Source organism: Phoca vitulina, unplaced genomic scaffold (assembly GCF_004348235.1).
Source record: "Phoca vitulina isolate PV1807 unplaced genomic scaffold, GSC_HSeal_1.0 scaffold38, whole genome shotgun sequence".
NCBI classification, from domain to species: Eukaryota; Metazoa; Chordata; class Mammalia; order Carnivora; family Phocidae; genus Phoca; species Phoca vitulina.
Window position 1 is genome coordinate 2125286 of NW_022589741.1, and position 23433 is coordinate 2148718.

At 38.9% G+C, this 23433-nt stretch overlaps 1 long non-coding RNA gene across 1 annotated transcript in view; it reads left to right on the forward strand.

The window, feature by feature from the left end:
* The window catches only part of LOC116647052, a 252558-nt gene that overhangs the window by 916 nt on the left and 228209 nt on the right, over positions 1 to 23433 (forward strand). The window contains exon 3 of the long non-coding RNA XR_004302265.1: positions 9836 to 9891. This is a non-coding gene — a long non-coding RNA (uncharacterized LOC116647052). The remainder of the gene's footprint in view (positions 1 to 9835; positions 9892 to 23433) is intronic.

Here is a 23433-nt window from a genome sequence, read left to right on the forward strand (position 1 = left end):
AAAGACATCTGACAATTACACTGACCAACATGGACTAGGATACCTGTGTTCTTTCCATATACGCAAAGGCTCATGTGGTTCATCCCCTGGCATTTTGTCTAAAACAGTAGTTCACACACTGCAGGTTTGTGGGTTGTGAAGTCAATTTCAAGACCAGCATTACTTTTTTCTAATACTTTATTTTTCCAGAGAATTTTTAGGTTCACAGCAAAACCCAGTGAAAATTACAAAGATGTCCCATATGCACTTTGCCCAAACACAGGAGTAGCTTCTGCCATCATCAACAGGGCTGACCACAGTGGTGTATTTGTTACAGCTGATGATCATACGCTGACACATCATAATCACCCATATATTTTAATAAGAGAGTCAGAGACTGATAAGACTGAGACTAATTAAAGTATATTATACCATTTTTAAAAAGTGATTGAAAATGCTCATTAAATTTCAGACCTAGCCCCTGAAATGAGAATATAGGAAAAATGAAAAAAAAATGTGCAAATGGTTTATGTTGTAAAAGTATCAAATGCTAAAGAGGATCATTTATCATAATATATAAAATACTGAATTTAAAGTATTCAAAGTACTGTTGCCCAAGATACTAATACTGTGTACTGTGTAAAGGCATTGTAAATTCATAATGTCAAATATTTTAGTTGAGAATAGTAAAGGATGTCACATGGAATCTGCATTTTTTGATCTTTAATGTCAGTAAATACCCAAGGTCAATGATAAAACCAAAAAACTGGGGTGCCTGCATGGCTCAGTTGGTTAAGCATCTGCCTTCAGCTCCGGTCATGATCCCAGGGTCCTGGGATTGAGTTCCGCATCGGGCTCCCTGCTCAGTGGGGAGTCTGCTTCTCCCTCTGCCTCTGCCCCTCCCCCTGCTTATGTTCGTTCTCTCTCAAATAAATAAAATCTCTAAAAAAAAAAGAGTAGGGAGCTGTACGTAACCAACTCTTCTGAATCTGGTTTTCAATATTACCTAATAATTAATTCTTACAAATGAGGTTGATTACACCAACTAATGTATCATTGCACACAGAAGAGGCACTTGAGGAAGATATATTGAGAGACTGAGGAAGGTCTGGTAATAAGATTAAAAATAAGATGATTCAATTTTCTTTTTATCTGTATCTTAAACTAACTTAGCAAAACACTGAATTTGACATTGTGTTTTTAAATGCTCACAGGCCAGTTAGAAGAACGTGAGCGAACATAAAGAAGTCAGATTTATAAATACTTATTACTGTTCAGAATAAGATAAATCAACTATTCTATATTTAGCCATTGTTCAATGACATTCATATAACTATAAAAGATACTTCTGTTTAGAAAACATTTTTAAATATGAGAGCAATTTATAATAGGTCCATGCAAAGTGACATTTATCCCAAACATATATATTCTCACAGTAATGATTTGCTACAAGGGTAGGTTAGGATGTGACAGGATTTTTTATCACATACTCTTTTCCTTACATAAATAGAACACAAGAATGGTGTTTTCCACTACATTTTCAAATATGCTTCTTTCAGGAATTCATAAAAGTCACAGTGGAAAAGGAACGAAATGGGGCATGTCTCATTTCTGCAAGTGGCTCATACCAGTACCATTTTTTTTTTTTTTTAACTAAACTTCTCCCCGGCTTTAACTTATAACTCGGTGCAGGACCTTTCTCTTGACTATAGAAATCATGTTATGAAGCCTACTCTCTTCAAAGAGGACATCCCTGGGTTAGTCATCCTCCACTCACCGATCTCAGAAAAAGCAGAACACTCTGACATAAAATCCTAATTTCTGCTCTGCGAATAGACTACTGATCTTTGGCAGTATTGAAGTTCATGGGACATAGATCTGTTCCTGCAAAAGGAGAGTGTTATAGTAGATGACCTTCAAGAATTCTTTTGGAAATCTATTTTGTTTAATTTGTTAAACCTCATCATCATCTCTCTCTCTAAAACCATAGTCTACATATGTAGCTTTATCAAGTTCAAATGCATTTAAATAGTTTTTAGAAATTGTGAGAATACAAGAATACAACATACAGGAAAGTTTTCTACAAATTTTAATGAGCTGACATTTGGAATTTCAATAACTAATATATACGGTAGTCCCTTCTGCTTATCTGTGGTTTCGCCATCAGCTGTTTCAATTACCAGCGGTCAACCGAAGTCCAGAGACTGTGATCGTCCTTCTGACGAATCTTTCAAAGGTCAATTGTAGCCTACCTCTACGTCACAGCGCCCCGCATCCCTCATGCACCTCGCATCCCCTCAGCTCATCATCTAGGCACTTGATCATCTCCTATCCTCATAAAAAGGGTGAGTCCAGTAAGATATTTTGATAGGGACAGAGAGAGATCACATTCCCATAACTTTTATTACGGTGTCCTATTATAATACTTCTATTTTATTATTATTGTTGTTAATCTCTTACTGTGCCTCATTTATAATTAAACTTTAACGTAGGTATGTACGTATAAGAAGGAACAGTATTTATAGGGTTCAGTACTCTCTGTAGTTTCAGGCACCCACTGGGGTCTTGGAACTTATCCCTTGTAGATAATGGGAGGACTCCTGTAATAAACTGATTAAAAGGTTGGCTTATCATCTAATATTAATAGTTTTGTTTTCAAAATTATATTTTCTTTAGAGAAATCAGTGATTCTAATGTATAAAAATATAGAGAGCGGGGATATGTTTTAGTGGTGGGAATAACTGAGGAGATTAACTACAGTTGATTAAAATTGTGACAGATTCAGAGAAGAGACAAACTCTGGTGTTTTAAGACAGTTAGCAAAATGATTTTGACCTATGAGTTGGCTCAGAAAAACTGGATTAAACTCAGTTGATTTTGTAATTGAATAAAAGATAATGTTTGAATAGTTGGTGCCAAAAACTGAAATTAAATATTCATGAGATGACAAACCATGGTAAGTTTTCTAAATAGTTCCAAACGATTCGAAAGACCCAGAATATCAACATGGTTACAGAATATTTTATATCAGGTATGTGCAAAATGTGCCATTAAATTATGTTTACTCATTGACAAGAAGCACGTCATTTTTCAACCCATTCAATGAGTGTCTTTTAACATTTTCCTTTTGTTAAATTCTGTCATATTTTTAACTGACTCGTTTGCCACATGTCCATAGTTTTCCTTTTGTCTCCATTATTATTAACAGTAAAATAATGTAGACTTTTTAAAGCACCTTTTCTTAAAAGTATCACATTCTCTGTAAAAAGTGTAGAAATGACTGAAATTATGGCTCTTAGGAGGACTGAAACTTACTGATTTATTTAATTTCTTTCAAAATAGCATTAATGTTTTCCTCTTTTCAATTCTTGGTGGGGGAGCCCATGCTCTGAGCACGGCCCTTCCTCAAGAGGCGATGGTACTGAGTTCCTTCTCGTCAAGGACTTTTCTTTAAAATTATAACTGCAATGGCCCATACTAAATGTATAGCAAAAAATACAACTGTTAGATCTACTTGATCAACTCAAATGCAAGCCTATTTCTATTTTCTGAAGAAAATTCTTATACGCAGTAATACCATCATAAGTCCAGGTGTGTTCAGTTTATCCTACACGCTTATGCTCGTACATAATACATGCATGCAGTCACCACATGCCGTCTAGATTCCCACCCAGCAGTGTCAGGTACGGTTTCTCCAGCCAACCTGCTGGCATGTTTTGAGCACTAACTTCCAGATTCGATCTTTAAGAACTGGTTGTGGTGAGACTATCACCTTGACTTTTTGACAGCCAACAGACCCAGTCAGTCAATCAGCTAGTGTGTCCTGTCAAGCAGTAGTTTCCTTTTACTCCATTGAATAAACCAGTGATTCAGCTTAATAGAATGAGTCACTGAGTTATATGTCTGTCATGGAAAAGAATCCCTATATCTATAATTTTTCTTCAGCTTAGTTATATGTTTTATTTCCATTTATCCATTCTCGAGCTGCATTATCTAAATTTAAGGTTTCAAAGATGAATATGTTGCATACACTGCAGAACTCCTTCCTTAATTGATCTGGGATGTCTGCCAGTCTCCTTTAGAATTCTGCACTTTTATCTTCACAAGATGCGCTTATATCCAGTGAACTGTCATACTTTGAGTTCTCTTCATTTCCTGAGCAACAAATTGGTATTCAGGTCCCTTTCCTTGAGTGAGAATTTTAATCCAATCAAGAAAATATTTCTCTATATTTATGTCCTGTGGAATTTCATATTATACATTTATTATTTTCCATTGAGCCCATTTTGAATTTATTAATGACAGTATTTAAAACTTGAGTGAGTATTTAACCCTTAGTAATGACCAGATTCTTTATTCTTAGCCAACTAATTTCACCATTTGGATGTGTAATTCTCCTCCATCAAGGAGTTGCTCTTGAGGGTTTGAGACCGAGGCCATCTTTTGTGTTCTAAAATCTCGGTTATCTTTCCTGATTTCCCTTCTTACATCTTCTCTACTGAAGAAATAGCAGTGCACCATGGAAGAGAAAAAAGTATTGAAAGTGTTGCACAAAATGAATAATAAAATTTACTTTTTATAAAATTTTTTTATTTTGAGACAGAGAGAGCATGAGTGGGGCAAGGGGCAGAGGGAGACAGAGAATCTCAAGCAGACTCCTGGCGGAGAGCAAAGCCCGACATGGGGCTCGATCCCACGACCCTGAGATCATGACCTGAGCCAAAAGCACAAGTCGGACGCTTAACTGACTGAGCCACCCAGACGCCCCTACAGTTTACTTTCAATAAGCTAACTTATGGTAGAAATAAATCACATCATTAGACGCTGACCCTGATTTTTCTCATAGATTTTTTTTTTCTTTTGAGGCCATAAGGAATTTGTTTCCCAAGTGAAGACAGGAAGAGTCCCTCATTTGAAAATTTTAAACTTCTACCAAGGTGAGACTGTTTTGACAACAGGTAGACACTATTCACCAGTCTTATCAACATATTTTTGCAAATATTTTTTAATCTGATTAACTAATTGAAGAATCCTGAAATGCAATCTAATGTGGTATCTTTGCCAGATCATGACCTGTGTTTCACGATTGCATTTTTTATGTTTGAGCCTAGGCTACTCTCCAAGCTATGAAAAGGCACTGCTAGTTCAAGCTGTGGGTTGGCCATTTCCGCTGTTGAGTTGGCTGGGGTGAAACTCCAGACCTCTCAGGAAGGCTTGAAGGAATCAGCAACCCTTGTTGACTTAATGTAGCACAATCGATGAGATGCCATCTCGCGAATGGACTGGACAACGTGAAACAATAAAAGCGTGACAAAGAAAGGATGGGGGACACCATAGGAAAGAAGTAGGTCATTTCAAGGGAACAAAGGCAAATTAAAAAAAAAAAAAAATCTGTCCAAATTATAGTTCTAACTTAAATGGCTTGGCTTTAAAATCTGCCTGGGCGCCATGTGTAAATGTAGAGAAACTAATATGCATACTGATGAGGCCACAGGAACAGTGGAGCATCTGCCGAGAACCTGTCCTAATGATTATGAAGATAAAAACGCGAGAGTGGGAGTGGAGGGAGAGCTGGGTAGGGGTGAAGGGTGCAGAGAGACACAGAGATTATCTGCATGTACTTGAAGACCTACTATATGGAAAATGGTTTATATAAATAAACCATCCCTGCTCTATAAAACATTTAGAACTAGGGACATTCTAATTCATACCATATTTAAAAAAACACAAAAAACCTAATTTGACCTGTTAAAAAATAGAATGAATTGTATCTTAGGACAGGAGTTGTTGTTGTTTAAATTACTAAAAGCATTATCGTGGGGGCTGTTTTAACAACAGGAGCATTAAAAATGAAGTTACTTCACTAAGGAGAAGTTTTGAAAGGCCTTAAAAGTTTTTTCCCCAACTGTAGGATATTGTACTTTTATGGTTATATCTCCCCCAAGATTATTTAGTTTTTGAACAATAATCCTATTACTCGCGGCACAGCTGGGAATTTTTAATAGTTCTATTTCAGGTCATTTTCAAATGTTTTTAGTTATTAAGAGTGTTGTATAGACCCCCGTGAAGCCCAGCAGCATTCTTAATATGATCCTAAGGCACACGCAGGATGGTATTACATTGAGAATAAAAAATACGCAAATTAATTGTCTCAATCTGACCAACATCTTGACCACACATATATTTTTCCCTAATGCATTAAAGTTGATGTAATTGTTTTTTCTAATACAATATTAATTTTACCAAGCTTGGAATATTGTTGAATTCACTTTTGAACCCAAACATAACTGTAGAAAATATGAAAACATTAAGGTCGATAAAATCTGGTATAACTTATTTTTCACGTTGTTTTGAAAATAACTTATTCAGCAACTTGAAGGAACTATAATAAAACTGAGGGGCAGTTTTTGAACATCCAAGCTAGGTGTTCCAAAGATCATTCTAGAAAGTCTGTGTGCTTTACTTCCCGGGAAAACTTTAGGCCCTAATACAGAGCTGGCTTGGTCTTAGTTTGTACATAATTTTAAACATTTTTAAAAAATATTTTATTTATTTGAGAGAGAGAGCAATAGCGGGGAGGGGCAGAGGGAAAGGGAGAAGGAGACTTCCCACTGAGCAGGGAGCCCGACACAGGGCTTGATCCCAGGACCCCGAGATCATGACCCAAGCCAAAGGCAGACGCTTCACCAACTGAGCCATCCGGGTGCCCCTGTACAGAATTTTAATTAGATCAAATATGAGGTTTCTCTATTAAGTAGCAGACTGGAGGCTGGAACATCAAGAATAATATAGTAAAATTGAGAATGAGAGAGGATTTTTTTAAAACTGTACAAAAAGAAGAACTAAAATTCAGTATGGAGTCTTTATTTACTATGCTTGCAAACATCCTGATAGAACTCTTTGGAGCTCATAGATATCAATGGGATGTTCCATTAATTGAAAAATATAATAATGGTGCTTAATTACTGTAAATACATATAAATTCCTTTGGCTATGTTGTTTAATATGGTAAGGTTTTACATTACCAATATAATGGACATTTATTTTTAAAAATCAAATATTAATATTGTAACATATATGTATGTGTATACAAATTAACTCCAATTTAAACCAAAGCAATAATTGGTTAGCATTTGTAAAAACAATCTTTGTCAGAAATCAGCATTAGAGAATTTGAATGCTTAGTGCCCACATATCTTTATCCAAATATATACATGAAGACTTTGTTAATTTGTATAAGCAATATTAGAAATGATTTTTCATTAGTGAAGTGAATAGTGTCCTATATATGTGGTTGATAGGAAATATTGGTCAGACACTCTTCTTTTTTTAAAAAAAATTTTTATTAATATATAATATATTATTTATTTCAGGGGTACCGGTCTGTGATTCATCAGTCTTATATAATACCCACTGCTCATTATAACACATACCCTCCCCAGTGTTCATCACCCAGTTACCCCATCCCCCCACCCCCTCCACTCTAGCAACCTTCAATTGTTTCCTGAGATTAAGAGTCTCTTATGATTTGTCTCCCTCTCTGGTTTCGTCTTGTTTCATTTTTTCCCCTCCCTTCCCCTATGATCCTCTGTCTTATTTCTCAAATTCCTCATATCAGTGAGATCATATGATACTTACCAATCACAGACTCTCTTCTTAAATGAATGAAGTATAAGAATTCAGCAAGGTCAGCAGTCGAATGTCTTTGGTGCAGAGTACAGTCTTTTCTTTTTTTTAATTTAATTTAATTTTATTATGTTGTGTTAGTCACCATACAATACATCATTAGTTTTTGATGTAATGTTCCATGATTCATTGTTTTTGTATAACACCCAGTGCTCCATGCAGTACGTGCCCTCTTTAATACCCATCACCAGGCTAACCCATCCTCCTACCCCCATCCCCTCTAAAACCCTGTTTGTTTCTCAGAGTCCATAGTCTCTCATGGTTCATCTCTCCCTCCAATCCCCCCCCCATCTTTCCCTTCCTTCTCCTAATGTCCTCTATGCTATTCCTTATGTTCCACAAATAAGTGAAACCATATGATAATTGACTTTCTCTGCTTGACTTATTTCACTTAGCATAATCTCCTCCAGTCCCATCCATGTTGATGTAAAAGTTGGGTGTTCATCCTTTCTGATGGCTGAGTAATATTCCATTGTCTATATGGACCACATCTTCTTTATCCATTCATCTGTTAAAGGGCATCTCGGCTCTTTCCGCAGTTTGGCTATTGCGGACATTGCTGCTATGAACACTGGGGTGCATATGGCCCTTCTTTTCACTACATCTGTGTCTTTGGGGTAAATACCCAGGAGTGCAATTGCTGGGTCATAGGGTAGCTCTATTTTTAATTTTTTGAGGAACCTCCACACTGTTCTCCAAAGTGGCTGTACCAACTTGCATTCCCACCAACAGTGTAAGAGGGTTCCCCTTTCTCCACAACCTCTCCAACATTTGTTGTTTCTTGCCTTGTCAATTTTTGCCATTCTAAGTGGTGTTAAGATGGTATCTCAGTGTGGTTTTGATTTGAATTTCCCTGATGGCTAATGATGATGAACATTTTTTCATGTGTCTGTTAGCCATTTGTATGTCTTCTTTTGAGAAGTGTCTGTTCATGTCTTCTGCCCATTTTTTGACTTGATTATTTGGTTTTGGGTGTTGAGTTTGAGAAGTTCTTTATATAGCACAGTCTTGACCAGACCCCATTGGATCTCTATCCTCTTGCTTCACAGAATTCCTTGTCTTGTGACCTAGTTACAAGGTCAGCTAGTCCTATACCCAGAATACCACTGTGTTCACTTCAGAGTAAGTCTGCCATGCAAGGTTGGAGTATCTTAACAGAATTAGACTGTCCCCAGAGCAGCTTTAAGAACCAGCTATTTGCTTTATACTTGTTTACTAATAACATTTATCTGTTTGGCATAGACATCCTTCTCTTGTGATATAACCGATAGGACAATTGTGGGGGAAAGAACATTTAACCTTCATTTCCCCTAGCTACCAGAGATGGTTCATATTTTCCCAAAAAGCCTAGGATTTTCTTCATGGCCATATTAGGTCAGTTTACAAAACAAACATAACATTATAGAATTGTGTAACCACACTGTATGATAGAAGGCAAACAATTTTGTGCATAAATAAGATTCTATTACCTAAAATTTATGTCATGACCATCTCATTCTTTGATAATACTGGATAAATATGGAGTTATCTGTATTAAAATCACATGCAAGCCCAGAGTTTTAGTAATTTCAAGTGCCACATAGCAAAGAGAAGACACTACAAAGAAACCCTACAAAGAATATTAGCTAACTATAATATTGTTCCTCAAAGCAAAAATTTTATAACATATTCTATTAAAAATGTTCTATAATCAAATAATTTTCAGAAGTGTTACATAATTTGTCACTCTTAGACAATCACAATATACATCCATATATTACAGGCTCTGAAAAAGTTGTATTAAAGCCTCCTGTTCAGTTTTGCTTAATCCAGCATTTCCCCAATATATTGAATTTGGGAAATACTGAATTACAAGAAAACCCGACTTGGACTCACCTTTAAATTGAATTGTATGGTCAATATTTGGAGGATACTGATCAAAAACTAAGTTTTACTTTTAAGAAGACTACCAGAAAGGTGAGGGAGGTGAGAATATTGAGTCACTGACAGGAGACATTGTAGAATCCATGTAAAATAAGTTTTCATACATAAAATTGTCCTGGAGAGGAAAGACAAAAACTTCTTGACATATTTGGCCAATAGTGTACCATATATTGTCAATTCTAAGATGCATTTCGTTTTCTCACTTTAAACAGCTCTACAATCAGAATAAACCCTTTGCTTCTTTCAGATACTCTTGGTCAAGCGGCAGTCAGAATAACATGGTGGACATCACCTGACACTTTGGTAAGATTAAGAAACTCCAGGCATCAAACCTGGTAGGAAGGCGTTCGTGGGTGGGAGAATATTCAAAGACAATAGTGGAGTACTTTGTAAATAAATGCTGTATCATGAACATCCTTGATGACCCAGAAAATAACACTGTATGGAAAAACACAGAGTTCAATAATTCTCAACCAAAAAATTTTTCAGGAGAGTTGGATTCTGGATTGGAATAAGTTTCAGGGATACTTAAACTTATGTATTCCGCTAATACTTTCATTTTTATTTATGCACAGAAGTAATTTAAAAAAATTATGTATGAATAAGTTATGTATGAAAATTAAGTATGAAAGAGTTCTTTGAATAAGCATAATGTTTCTAAAGAGAACAAAGCATTGATTAGTTTAATTAGGAGTTTGACAGCTTTTTTTCTTTCCCAAGGGTACACAAAATAATGACATATCTTAAGACTTTATCTTAGCAATGTTTAACTATATTAATTCTCCAAAGGATGCTAGAACTTTAAAATATCCATCATGTCATCAAATTTCTCAGAAGAATTCAATACTTTTTTACTAGTTTTATTTTCAGATAGATGTGTGCATCCAGACTGACCATTTTTAGCAAGCCATAGAGAATTGATCGCATTGAAGGATGTCTGTCCATAGCTGCAAGGACCATACTTGGCCTAAACTTGCAGTCCAACTGATTTTTTTTTTCTGGTGTGTTGGTTGGCACATGATAGGGATGATGGCGAAAACAATACAGTTGACGAAAAACATGTTAAAGGATTACTGCCATTGGAATCTGCAATTATCTGATAAGCTCTTGGCTGAAAATCTGATGTATGAGTTTCCTTTCTAAAACCTGTGATGAGGCTTTTGTCTACACGGAAACATTAACTGACTGAAGCTATGTTCCAGATTTTTCATTTTGTCATTCTTCCTCATCACGGACTGTCTTGTGTTCCACTTCAGTAGATTTGAAATTCAATAGTAGGAAAGTGATGATCTCAAAAATACATACATTCTATTTTATTTATTGTATGTACTTTCCTCTTTTGTAAATCAGCAACTTGAACCTTTTCCTTTTAGCAGGGAGTTATTAAAAATGAAAAACCCTACCATATTTTAAGGGAGTTATGCTTCAGTGCAATGTGACTATAAAATCCGTCTTCATCTCTAGGGAAGGTAATGAATTCATATAAGTGCCATCATAATCTAGTCTTTTGCCCTCCCCACTTTTCTAATAAAAATGCAGAGAGAACATTGAGAAGCTCAAGATCGCTCTAAAGAAAATAGGGATTTACGGAATATAACCTCACCAGACTGTTGGTGAATTATGAAGGAAGAAAGGCATTTATTTTGAGAACCATGAGCATTAAAATACTCACCTTTGTGGAGGTGTTGCTGTGTTCATGAGTAGGGTCTGAATTAAGTTAATCTCAGCAAGAAGAACATGGTGGGTTTGTAAAATATTAAATTATCCTGATTTTTTTCATTTTTTCTGGCAGTTTTTTCCCATTAATATCAAATAGCTTATCTTTAGTCCTTGTAAAAGGACTTAAAAGCAGGATAAGGTGATCATAATAGTGATGCAGATGTCATTGGTTTCCAAAATTTGCATTGCCTTAACATTTGTCTTTGTTATATCATTCCTACGGATACATCTACCCAATGAAAATTACAGGGGAGATATTTGGCACATACGTTGTTACCTCTTCACTGCATAAAGTAACTGTGCCAGATTGATGAGCCAGTAATTCCATTTTTGAAACAATGAGTTATCCAAATTTTATGCTGACTTTGGCTATCACTACTATGAAGTGTCAGGAGCTTAGGACATTGCCTTGCATGACACATTTTAAAAGTGGGGTTGGAATTTGAAGTTTAACTGTTGAGAGACCTGAGGAAGGGGGCTATATAGGGTGAGAGAAAGAGGGAGAGATTTTTGGAGACAAGTGACATAAAACTACATAGACAGACTCTTCCTTCCATTGGGAAAGCTTTAGGAGATGTGGAGATAGAGGATGAGTTTTAAGAAACAACTGTTAAATGAAAGAACAAAGTTGGATGTCTATGAAGCAAATTGTGGGAGGACAGTGCATCATAATTAGACCTGGGAGTGTCTCAAAGATGGGACAAGTGCACATGAAGCCCTATGACATGGCTTTGGTATGAAAAGGTAGAGCACAATTTATGGCAAAAAGCCCAGGTTTAGGGGCAGACTGAGGAGGATCAAAGGATGATCTCCACTAAAGGTGCTCAGATTACTTAAAGAATACTTGCCTCATCTGTAAAATGGGAAAACAGCATTATATTAGAGGTTCATTGTATTAGTGCTTGTCACATGGGAGGCGCTTTAAAAGCAAAGTCTACCATTTTAATAGGAAAAGAAGTTAACAGTCCAAAGAATATTAGGGTAGAAAACAGAGCACTTTTTCAGGGGTCACATAAAGGTAGTTGGCATTTGTTTATGTATGGGAAAAAGAGATTGGAATATATAAAGCAGAGAACTGGAGAAGATATAAGAGGTAAATTGAATGGATTGCTGGACCCAAGGAATTAAACCTCTGTTCTTTAAGTCATTCGACCAGTATTTATTGAATGCCTGCTCTGTGTCTGGCAATGTTCTAGTTGCTAGGGATACAGCAATAAACTAAACACTCAAAGAACTAGCAGTCAGTAGTTGGTAGAGGTAAAATACATACCAGGTTAGAATAAGAGCTAAGAGTAGAAAATAAAGCAGGGAATGGGATTATGAAGTGTCAGGAGTTTAGGATGGTTGGGGGTGGGGGATGGGAGTGTTGAAATTTTAGACAGATTAGCCAGGAAAGGTTTCTCTGAAAAAATGACTTTTCAAGTAAAAAGCTGAAGGAAGTGAGACAGCAAAGCATGCACGTATCTGAGGGAAGCACATTCCAGAGAGGAAACAAAAGTTGCAAACACCCTGTGGCGGGAGGGTGCCGCCATGTTCCCAGAACAGCAAGGAGGCCAGTGGGCTGGAGCCGGAGGAATAAGTGGGAGAGTTGAAGGACAAGGAGTGGCTGTGGGGTCAGAATGTTTGTAGGACTTTGGCAGGGGGGCATAGTACAGACCTAGGCTTTTACTCTGAGTGAGATGAGAAGTCTTTGGGTTTGGAGCAGTGGTATGTTCTGACTTACATTATAATAAGTTCATTACAGCTGCTGAAGTAAGAATGGCTCAGAAAGGGAGGTAGGCATGAGAGGAAGAGGGTCAATGCAGATATTTTGACTCTTGTGAATAAGAAATGGTGGTGAGTGGTGGAGTTGGGGGTAGCAGGAAGTGTTCAGATTATAAATACATTTTTAAGTAGAACCAATGGGATTTGTTAGAGGATTGAATGCAGGGTATGAGAGAAAGGGAAGAGTCAGACATAATTCCAAGAATTTGGCAACTGGAAAGATGGAGGACACTGAAGGGGAGTCACGTTTGGAGGGATTATCATGGTTCCCAGGTTGAGGCATGCAAGGTTGATATGCTTTTTAAACATCCCAGTGGAGATGTTTAATAGCTGGATATACAAGCCATGAGATGGATAAGATTACTTAGGGAGTGATTTTGATAGAAAACAGAAAATAGCCAAGGACTGAGCCCTGTGAGCACTGGGGAGATAAGTAGGGACCAACAAGGGGTACTGAGAAGTGGCCAAAAATGTGAGAGAAAAAGACACAAATGTGTGTTATGGAAGCCAAGTGAAGATGTTTCATATTAACTAGCATATGGATTAGAAAAGCAAGAGAGCAATAAAAAGAGACATCTGAGACATGTAAGAACGTTTTTTTTTAAATTGGAGGAAAAAGTATATTCTTCAGTGGAGAACAACAGTGGGAAGGCCTCATTAGAAGGGAATTAACCAGAAAGAACAGCACAGCAGTCTTTCAAGGCAGAGTAGTGATGACCATTCACACCAGAATCACCTGAGATGTTCATTAAAACGTGCAGGTCCCTGAATTAGGATTTTTCATGGCAGACTGAGAATTTGTATTTTCAGAAAGCTCCACAGGTGATTCTTATACACATGACTAAGGTGAATGAAAATGTAAAAGAGGAAATAGATTCCCAGGAGCAGTGAAATGATTTATATGTAAGTGTGCAAATGTAGGTGGTGAATATGGAGATGGGGTCACTGTTTCAGGCTCCCACACTCATGATCTATATTTTTATCCAAGAACAGGATTAGATCACAGCCATGCAGGGAAGAAATGGACTGCTTTACTTTCAAACCTAATATCCTTTTCCACCAAATATATTAGAAAACTTGAATTGACAACATTTATTTTTTTCCATTTCATTTCATGCTCTGTGGGGGAGGAATTGGAAATTGAAATTTGCAAGGCCTCCTGCGGGCTGGCCTCTGCCTCTAGGGTACGCTTAGACAACAAGTACAGTAGAACCCATCATTGCATTGCTATTATCCCACTGACACAGTGATTCTGCATGTCAAAAAGGATCCCCCTTTCTTGATGTAAGCACAACACACATGCACACACAAAATACTTGATATAGAAGCAGCATCTGCAAAAACCTATGAAAGACTCTCATGTCGGGCTTGTGGAAATCCAATACAGTGCTTCGTGGGTAGCTTCAGATGCTCCCAGGTCAAAGCAAGATTTTACCCTTATCTTTAGGGTCATGGGAGATCTCAAATAGAGTTGATCACCCAGTATTGGGTGTCCATGAGAAGTACAGCTCTGCAGAAACAGCATTAAAAACCGTAACGCAGGGGCACCCGGGTGGCTCAGTCCATGAAGCATCTGCCTTCGGCTTGGGTCATGATCCCGGGGTCCTGGGATCTGGCTCCCTGCTCAGCGGGGAGCCTGCTTCTTTCTCTCTGTGTGTGTCTCTCTCATGAACGAATAAATAAAACCTTAAAAAAAAATTACGTAGATTTCTAGTTCAGTGAACTCTGATTGTATTTGGAAAGTGTGGACGGGATGAAGGGGGAGGGGTAGTGTACATAGTCAAAGTAAGATGTGTAGAAAGAGCCTCTAATCTTTCTCTTGTGTTTTGTATATTTCACATACCATCCTGTGTGATTTACATCCATTGTCTCATTTTATCTTTGCAGTTCTATCAGGTAGAATAGATGAAGAAGCTGAAGCTCATTGACCCAAAGTTAAAAAGCGACAAAGTTAGAATTCTGCAATAGGTCTGTCGTCTGGGAACTTCTGTTTCCCACTGTGCTGTTGGAGCTCTGTTGGAATTCAGTGTTGCTACTGGGGTTCCCGAATGGTACTACGGGTCTTGCATTACAGTTACATGTGTTACACCATCCAGATGCTCTCATGTTAAGCATGCAGTAAATATCTATGAGGTGTGTCATGGCAGAAATAACTAGGGTGAGCTATCAATCTAAAGAGTCTTAAGGTCTGGGACTAACCTACCGTTGTCTAGGAATGCAAATATACAGAACCACAGGGAAATGGGGGGTACAGTGTCCTTACAGAGGGACTTTCTCCAGCTTCCTGCCTCTAGGCATCCTATCTGACCTCTACCCTCCCTCCGGGCTCTAGGTCACTTGGTCTTCTTATAAAGGATGGATGGTTACTAGTTATGCTGCTTCAGGTATCTTTCCTGGCTGAACTTGTCCGCAGATAGATACTCTGAAGGGTTATTAGCCAGCTCACTGTATCTCAACTGTCAATAATTGTTTCCTTTCTTCTATGTACTCGATTCTGTCCACAAATGGTTACATTGCCAACTGAAGGTCTTACTGTCATCCTCACCCCTCCTTCACCAGGGGTGGATTATCCCTACACATTAGAGCTTTTCCTCAATCATTTGTTCTCTCTTGTTCTGACAGATCCCCATTGCCCAGATGTTGGTAATGCTGCTGTTAGGCTTGAGGAGGTGTTCTGGGATATAGGATAATGGACTGAGGATCAAGTCATGGAGGCTTTAGTCTAATTCCCGCCATGAACTGCTGTTGGGTCCTTGGCAGGTTACATCTCTCTCCTGAGTCTTTGTTTCCTCATCTTCAAAACAAAGTGTTTCAACTCTCTTTCTATCCTTTCCCTAACATCCCATCACTCTGTGATGATTCTTTTCAAAAATACACCCAGAGAACCATGCATTTCCCTTGCTTCTGCTCTGTCTGTAGGCAAACAAGGTGTGCATACAATTCCCTGTGGGGATAACCCATCATAGGCCATTTTATAAAAAGCAAGACATTTTTAGATGTAAACTTAATTTTCTTAATAACTTTTGTCTGGTTTTCTGAGTATAAAAAGGACACATTGCCATTGGAAAAAATGGAAAACACAGGGCATATAAAGAGGAAGGTTGAAATCACATATAATTTTTCAACACAGTGAAAATCACTGCTTACATTTCAATGTTCTTGCTTGCTTGCTTCTTTCTTTGTTTTCTCCCTAAAATTAAGGCCATTTTCTCTTTTGTGTACTGCTCTTTTCCTTTCATCGTATTGTCCTGAGTATTTAATCTTATTAAGTAGTCTGAAAATATAATTTTATTTCTGCGTAACTGTCCATGTTATTGTCATACCATACTAATGCAGTAATCTCTGTGGTTGTACGTTGGTTTATTTTCAATATTGCATTATTTTGAATTATAATGTATGAATATCTGTGTGCATTTATGTGTTCAATGATTTTATCAATAACATAAATTTTTAGAAGTGGGATTACTGGTCAATTATTATAAATATTTGTCCACATGGGCTGGACCTTCTCTTTCCTGCCGCCTTTCCTGTTTGACTCTGCTCTAGCCACGTGCATTTCACTGCTGTCGCGTTGTGCTAAGTTTGTTTCTCTCTCAGAGACCTTGATCATGCTGTGGGCTTTCTCCAGCCACAGTGCATCCCTGTTTCCAGATCTTCACAAGACTCACTCTCTCACTCCACTCTGTTCTGCTCCAGTGTCACCTTTTCATAGAGCATCCAGGACTCAGCAGTCCAAAATAGCCTCTCCCCCTGTGTTCTTTATCTACTTCCCCTGCTTTGTAAAACATTTGTTTGCCACCTAAAATCATGTTGTTTATTTATGTAACTGCCTCCTGTTTACTTTTTTACTGTCCACCTTCCCATTAGATGACAAGCTTCCTGAGCAGAGGAAGTGTGGCTTATCTTTTTCATTCTGGTATTAATTCCCATCACCTAGAGCCCTGTCTAGCATATACTAGTCGCTTAATAAATATTTTTTTCCAATGAATTATTTGAGGTTGTCATTTACCCATTTGTCTTAGTCAGTTTGGGCGGCTATACTGGAAATACCGGAAACTTATTTCTCACCGTGTGGGGTCTGGGAAGTCCCAGATCAAGGCGCTGGAGGATTCCGTGGCCGGTGAGGGTCTTTCCGCTCACATACAGCTGTCTTCAGGTGTCCACCCGTGACAGGAGGCGTGAGAGGGCACTCCGGGGTCTCTTTTATAAAAGGGCACTGCCGCCATAATGAGGGCTCCCTGAGCATGCCCCAAAGACCCTGGCTCCTAATACCATCACCCTGGAGCTTAGGAGCTCAGCATAGGAATTTTTAGGAGACAAAAACATTCAGTCCATAGTGCCATCTTTCTATTTGGATGTTTCTCTTTTCCTCATAGAGAATATTTCAATGGAATAAGACCACTAGGGGCGCCTGGGTGGCTCAGTCGTTAAGCGTTACCTTCGGCTCAGGTCACGATCCCAGGGTCCTGGGATCCAGCCCCGCATCGGGCTCCCTGCTCAGTGGGGAGCCTGCTTCTCCCTCTCCCTCTGCTGCTCCTCCTGCTTGTGTTCATGCTCTCTCTCTGTCAAGTAAATAAAATCTTAAAAAAACAAAACAAAACAAGAATAAGGTCACTAATCTTGTTAATCCTTTAAATGTTATTATCTTATTAATCCAGATATATTTTATATATCCCATAACCCATATTTTTCCTGGTTAGTTGTTTGCCTTTTTAGAGTGATGAGTGGAAGAATTAAACATGTGTGCAGAAGTTCAAATTTTTCAGGAAGTCAGAAGATTAGAAGATGGTGGGGTGTAGGGGGAACTCTGTGCTTGCCTTGTCCCTTGAACACAGCTAGATCAATATCAAATCATTCTGAACACCCAAGAAATCAATCTGAGGACTGAGAGGATGAACTGCACAACTAGAGGGAGAGGAGAGCCCAAGTCGTGGAAGGTAGTAAGTGTGGAGACATGATTTGGGGGAGAAAAGGATTGCAGGTGCTGCAGAGAGGAGGGAGCCTTGATCATGGAAAGAGGGGGAGAGAGACAGTGACAAAGAAGGAGAGAGAGAGCAATGCACAGGGGATCACACAAGAAAAACACTTCCCCAAAACCATTACCTGGGAAAACAAGAGGAGCTGATTATCATGAGTTACTATAAGCAGTGGAGCTCAAGGACTGGAGTTGTAGAAGTCCATGCCATGGCCAGTGGGGAGGCTGGTGTGCACTGCCGTGCTCCCGCGGAGAAGGAGGGCGGAGGCACAGGACAGGACGGCATGATCTGAGGATCCCCTGGGACGCACCGGGAGAGATGCTTCCCCCTTCTTGGAGTGCATCTGGGAGAGGTGGCATTGCCCCCCGGGGGGCAAAAGAGCCTGCGGGCACCATTGCCCTCCCCCGCTCCTTAAGCATAGGGACAGAGACACCTACTGAAGGCAGTTAACCTGGACTCGGGCCTTTTTCTGCACTTCACTCTAAACTCCAAGCTCCTGTGCATTGGTACGACTGCTCTTCTGGAACAAACTAACACCAGCCCCAGTGTGGGTCCTCACTACACCAGGTCCCTAAAGTTTGGAGTTTTGAAACTTAGCTGGTATGCCAGAGATAAAACATAGGTGCCCTGCACTGCTGGGTGGACAGGTGGCCTGGACACTGACTGGGTGAAGGCAGGTATCTGAGGGGAGATTGTTCGCTCTTCTGTGAGGGCTTCCCAGACAGTGGCAGATGTGAACTCCCCTCTACAGGAATGAGAGAAAGGACTGGTGCCATTTTTCTGCCCTGCCTGTCAGCAAGGACTGACTTCGTTGGGCAGCAGAGCACCAGCAGTGGAGGCCTGAGCCACTTACACCAAGCCCCACTCCCTGCACTCTGCAGGTATTCTTTACTAGGGCAAGTGGGCCTGAAAACCAGAGCAGCGGGTCCCTCCCCTGGAAGTCCAGCACAAATGCCCTGCATGCATAAGTCTGCTCACTGTAGAGTACTGCAAAGCTTCAGCTCTAGTGGAACTAGGATCAAGCCTCTTTAAGCAAGCAGACCCAAGCACACTTAGTTAAAACTCGCCACACTCTGGACAAGCTCCAAACACTTCCACTGCAGGCAAGGAGAAGCTCTGCCAAGGACTGACCTGAGGGAAAGAGCAGTCAGAACACAACAGCAGAGTGCACAGAATACACCAGAAACACTTCCTGAAGCTCCAGGCCCTGGGCAGTACTTGACCTCTTCTTCATAAAGCCATTCCTTCAGGAGCAGAAAACATAAAAGGTTTTCCTAACACAGAGAAGAAGACAGAGACCTAGACAAAATGCCAAAATGGAGGAATGCATGCCCCCAAAAAAGAACAAGAAAACATTATGGCCTGGGATCTAACTGAAACACATATCAGCAATATGCCTGATCCAGAATTTAAAGCAACGATCATAAGGCTACTAGCTGGGCTTGAGAAAAGCATAGAAGACACCAGGGAGACCCATACCGCAGAGATTAAAGACCTAAAAACTGGTCAGGCCAAAATAAAAAATGCTATAATTGATATGCAAAACTGACTGGATTTAATGACCATAACGATGGAAGAAGCAGAGGAATGAGTCAGTGATATAGAAGGTGAAATTATGGAAAATAATGGAGCTGAAAAGATGAGGGAAAGAAAAGTATTGAATCGCAAATGTAGACTTAGTGAACTCAGCAAGTCCATAAAGTGTAATAACATTCATATCATAGGAGCCCCAGAAAAAGAGTGGGGGGGAAGAGGCAGAATGTTTATTTGAGCAAATTATAGCGAAAACTTGCCTAATCTGGGGAAGGAAACAAGCATCCAGATCCAGGAGGTACAGAGAACTCACATCAAAATCAACAAAAGCAGGCCAACACCACGACATATTATAGTAAAATTTGCAGAATACAGAGATAAAGAAAGAATTTCTGAAAGCAGCAAGGGAAAAGAAATCCCTAACCTACAAAGGAAGGCTAATCAGATTCACAGTAGATCTCACCACAGAAACTAGGCAGGCCAGAAGAGAGTAGCATGATAAATTCAATGTGCTGAATGGGAAAAATCTGCAGCCAAGAATACTTTCTTTTTCTTTTTTAAAAAATTTTTTATTGTTATGTTAGTCACCATACATTACATCATTAGTTTTTGATGTAGTGTTCCGTGATTCATTGTTTGCATATAACACCCAGTGCTCCATGCAGAACGTGCCCTCTTTAATACCCATCACCAGGCTAGCCCATCCCCCCACCCCTCTCCCCTCTAGAACCCTCAGTTTGTTTCTCAGAGTCCATAGTCTTTCATGGTTCCTCTCCCCCTCCGATTCCCCCCCTTCGTTCTTCCCCTCCTGCTATCTTCTTCTTCTTCTTTTTTTTTTTTTAACATGTATTATTTTTTTCAGAGGTACAGATCTGTGATTCAACAGTCTTGCACAATTCACAGCGCTCACCATAGCACATACCCTCCCCAATGTCTATCACCCAGCCACCCCATCCCTCCCACCCCCCACCAAGAATACTTTATCCAGCAAGGCTGTCATTCAGAATAGAAGGAGAGATAAAGAGTTTCCCAGTCAAATAAAAACTAAAGGAGTTTGTGACCACTAAACCAGTCATGCAGGAAATATTAAAGGAGACTCTTTGAGTGGGAAAGAAAGACCAAAATGACTAAGACTAAAAAGGAAGAGAGAAAATCTCCAGAAACAATGACTTAACAGGTAATACAATGGCACTAAATTCATATCTTTCAATAATTACTCTGAATGTAAATGGACTAAATGCTCCAATCAAAAGACATAGGGTATCAGAATGGATAAAAAAACAAGAACCATCTATATGCTGCCTACAAGAGACTCACTTAAAGACACCTGCAGATGGAAAGTCAGGGGGATGGAAAACAATTTATTATGCTAGTGGATGTCAAAAGAAAGCCAGAGTAGCCATACTTATATCAGACAAGCTAGATTTTAAACTAAAGACTGTAACAAGAGAGGAGGAAGGTCACTATATCATCATTAGTGGGTCTATCCAGCAAGAAGATCTAACAATTGTAAATATTTATGCCCCCAGGTTGGGACTCCCAGATATATTAAACAATTAATAACAAACATAAAGAAACTCATTGATAATAATACAATAATAGTAGGGGACTTTAACACCCCACTCACATCAATGGACAGATCATCCAAACAGAAAATCAACAAGGAAACAGTGGCTTTGAATGACATACTGGACCAGACGGACTTCACAGATATATTCAGAACATTCCATCCTAAAGCAGCAGAATATAAATTATTTTCAAGTGCACATGGGACATTCTCCAGAATAGACCACATACTGGGTCACAAATCAGGCCTCAAGTACAAAAAGAATGAGATCATACCATGCATATTTTCAGACCACAATGCTATGAAACTTGAAGTCAACCACAAGAAAAAATTTGGAAAGACCACAAATATATGGAGGATAACATCCTACTAAAGAGTGAATAGCTTAATTAGGAAATTAAAAAAGAAATAAAAAATATACAGAAACAAATGAAAATGAGAACACGACAGTCCAAAACCTTTGGGATGCAACAAAAGCGGTCATAAACGGGAAGTTTATAGCAATACAGGCCTACCGCAATAAGCAAGAAAAATCTCAAATGCACAACCTAACCTTACACCTAAATGAGTTAGAAAAAGAAAAACAAATGAAGCCTAAAGCCAGCAGAGGAAGGGAAATAAAGATTAGAGCAGAAATAAATGATGTAGAAACAACAATAACAACAACTACCAAAAAACCCAGTAGAACAGATCAATGAAACTAGGAGCTGGTTCTTTGAAAGAGTTAATAAAATTGATGAACCCCTAACCACACTTATCAAAAAGAAGAAAGAAAATAAATTAATAAATAAAATCATGAATGAGAGAGAAGAGATCACAATAAATACCACAGAAAGCAAATGGTTATAAGAGAATATTATGCAAAATTATGCACCAACAATTTGGGCAATCTGGAAAAAAATGGATAAATTCCTGGAAACATATAAACTACCAAAACTGAATCAGGAAGAAATAGAAAATTTGAACATACCTATGACCAGCAAAGAAATGGAATCAGTATTCAAAAACCCCCAATAAACAAAAGGCCAGGGCCAGATGGCTTCATGGGCAGATTCTACCAAACATTTATTTTTTTAAGATTGATTTATTTATTTGAGAGAGAGAGAGTATGCGGGGAAGGGCAGAGGAGGAGGGAGAAGCAGACTTCCCACTGAGCAGGGAGCCTGATGACACGGGGGCTCCATCCCAGGACCCTGAGATCATGACCTGAGCTGAAATCAAGAGTCGGATGCTCAACCAAGTGAGCCACCCAGGCGCCCTGCTACCAAACGTTTAAAGAAGAGTTAATGCCTATTCTTCTGAGACTGTTCCAAAAAAAAGAAATGGAAGGAAAACTTCCAAACTCATCTTACGAGGCCAGCATTACCTTGATTCCAAAACCAGAGAAAGACCCCACTAAAAAGGAGAATTACAGGCCAACATCCCTGAGGAATATGGATGCAAAAATTCTCAACAAGATACTAGCAAATCAAATCTAACAGTACATTAAAATAATCTTCCAAACGGGATTTATTCCTGGGCTGCAAGGGTGGTTCAATATTTGCAAATGAATCAATGTGATTCACCACATTAATAAAAGAAAGGAAAAGAACCATATGATCTTCTCAATACATGCAGAAAAAGCATTCGACAAAGTACAGCATCCATTTTTTTTTAAGACTTTATTTTATTTTAGAGAAAGAGAGGGAGAGAGAGAAGAGGGAGGAACAGAGGGAGGAAGCAGACTTCCCACGGATTGCAGAGCCCGATGCAGGCCTTGATCTCATGACCCCAAGATCACAATCTGAGCCAGAACCAAGAGTTGGCCGCTCAAATGACTGAGGCACCCAGGCACCCCTACAGCACCCATTCTTGATAAAACCCTCAAAAAAAACCCCTCAAAAAGTAGGGATAGGGTAGGGATACCTCAACATCATAAAAGCCATATACGAAAGACCCACAGCTAATATCATCCTCAATGGGGCAAAACTGAGAGCTTTTCCTCTAAGGTCAGGAAAAGAAAGGGAAGTCTGCTCTGACCACTGTTATTTAACATAGTACTGGAAGTCCTAGCCTCAGCAATCAGGTAACAAAAAGAAATAAAAGGCATTCCAATCAGCAAGGAAGAAGACAAACTTTCACTCCTCACAGACAATATGATACTCTATGTAGAAAACCTGAAAGACTTCACCAAAAAATTGCTACAACCGATACACAAATTCAGTAAAGTCACAGGATACAAAATCAACATACAGAAATCTGTTGCATTTCTATACACCAATAATGAAGCAGCATAAAGAGAAATCA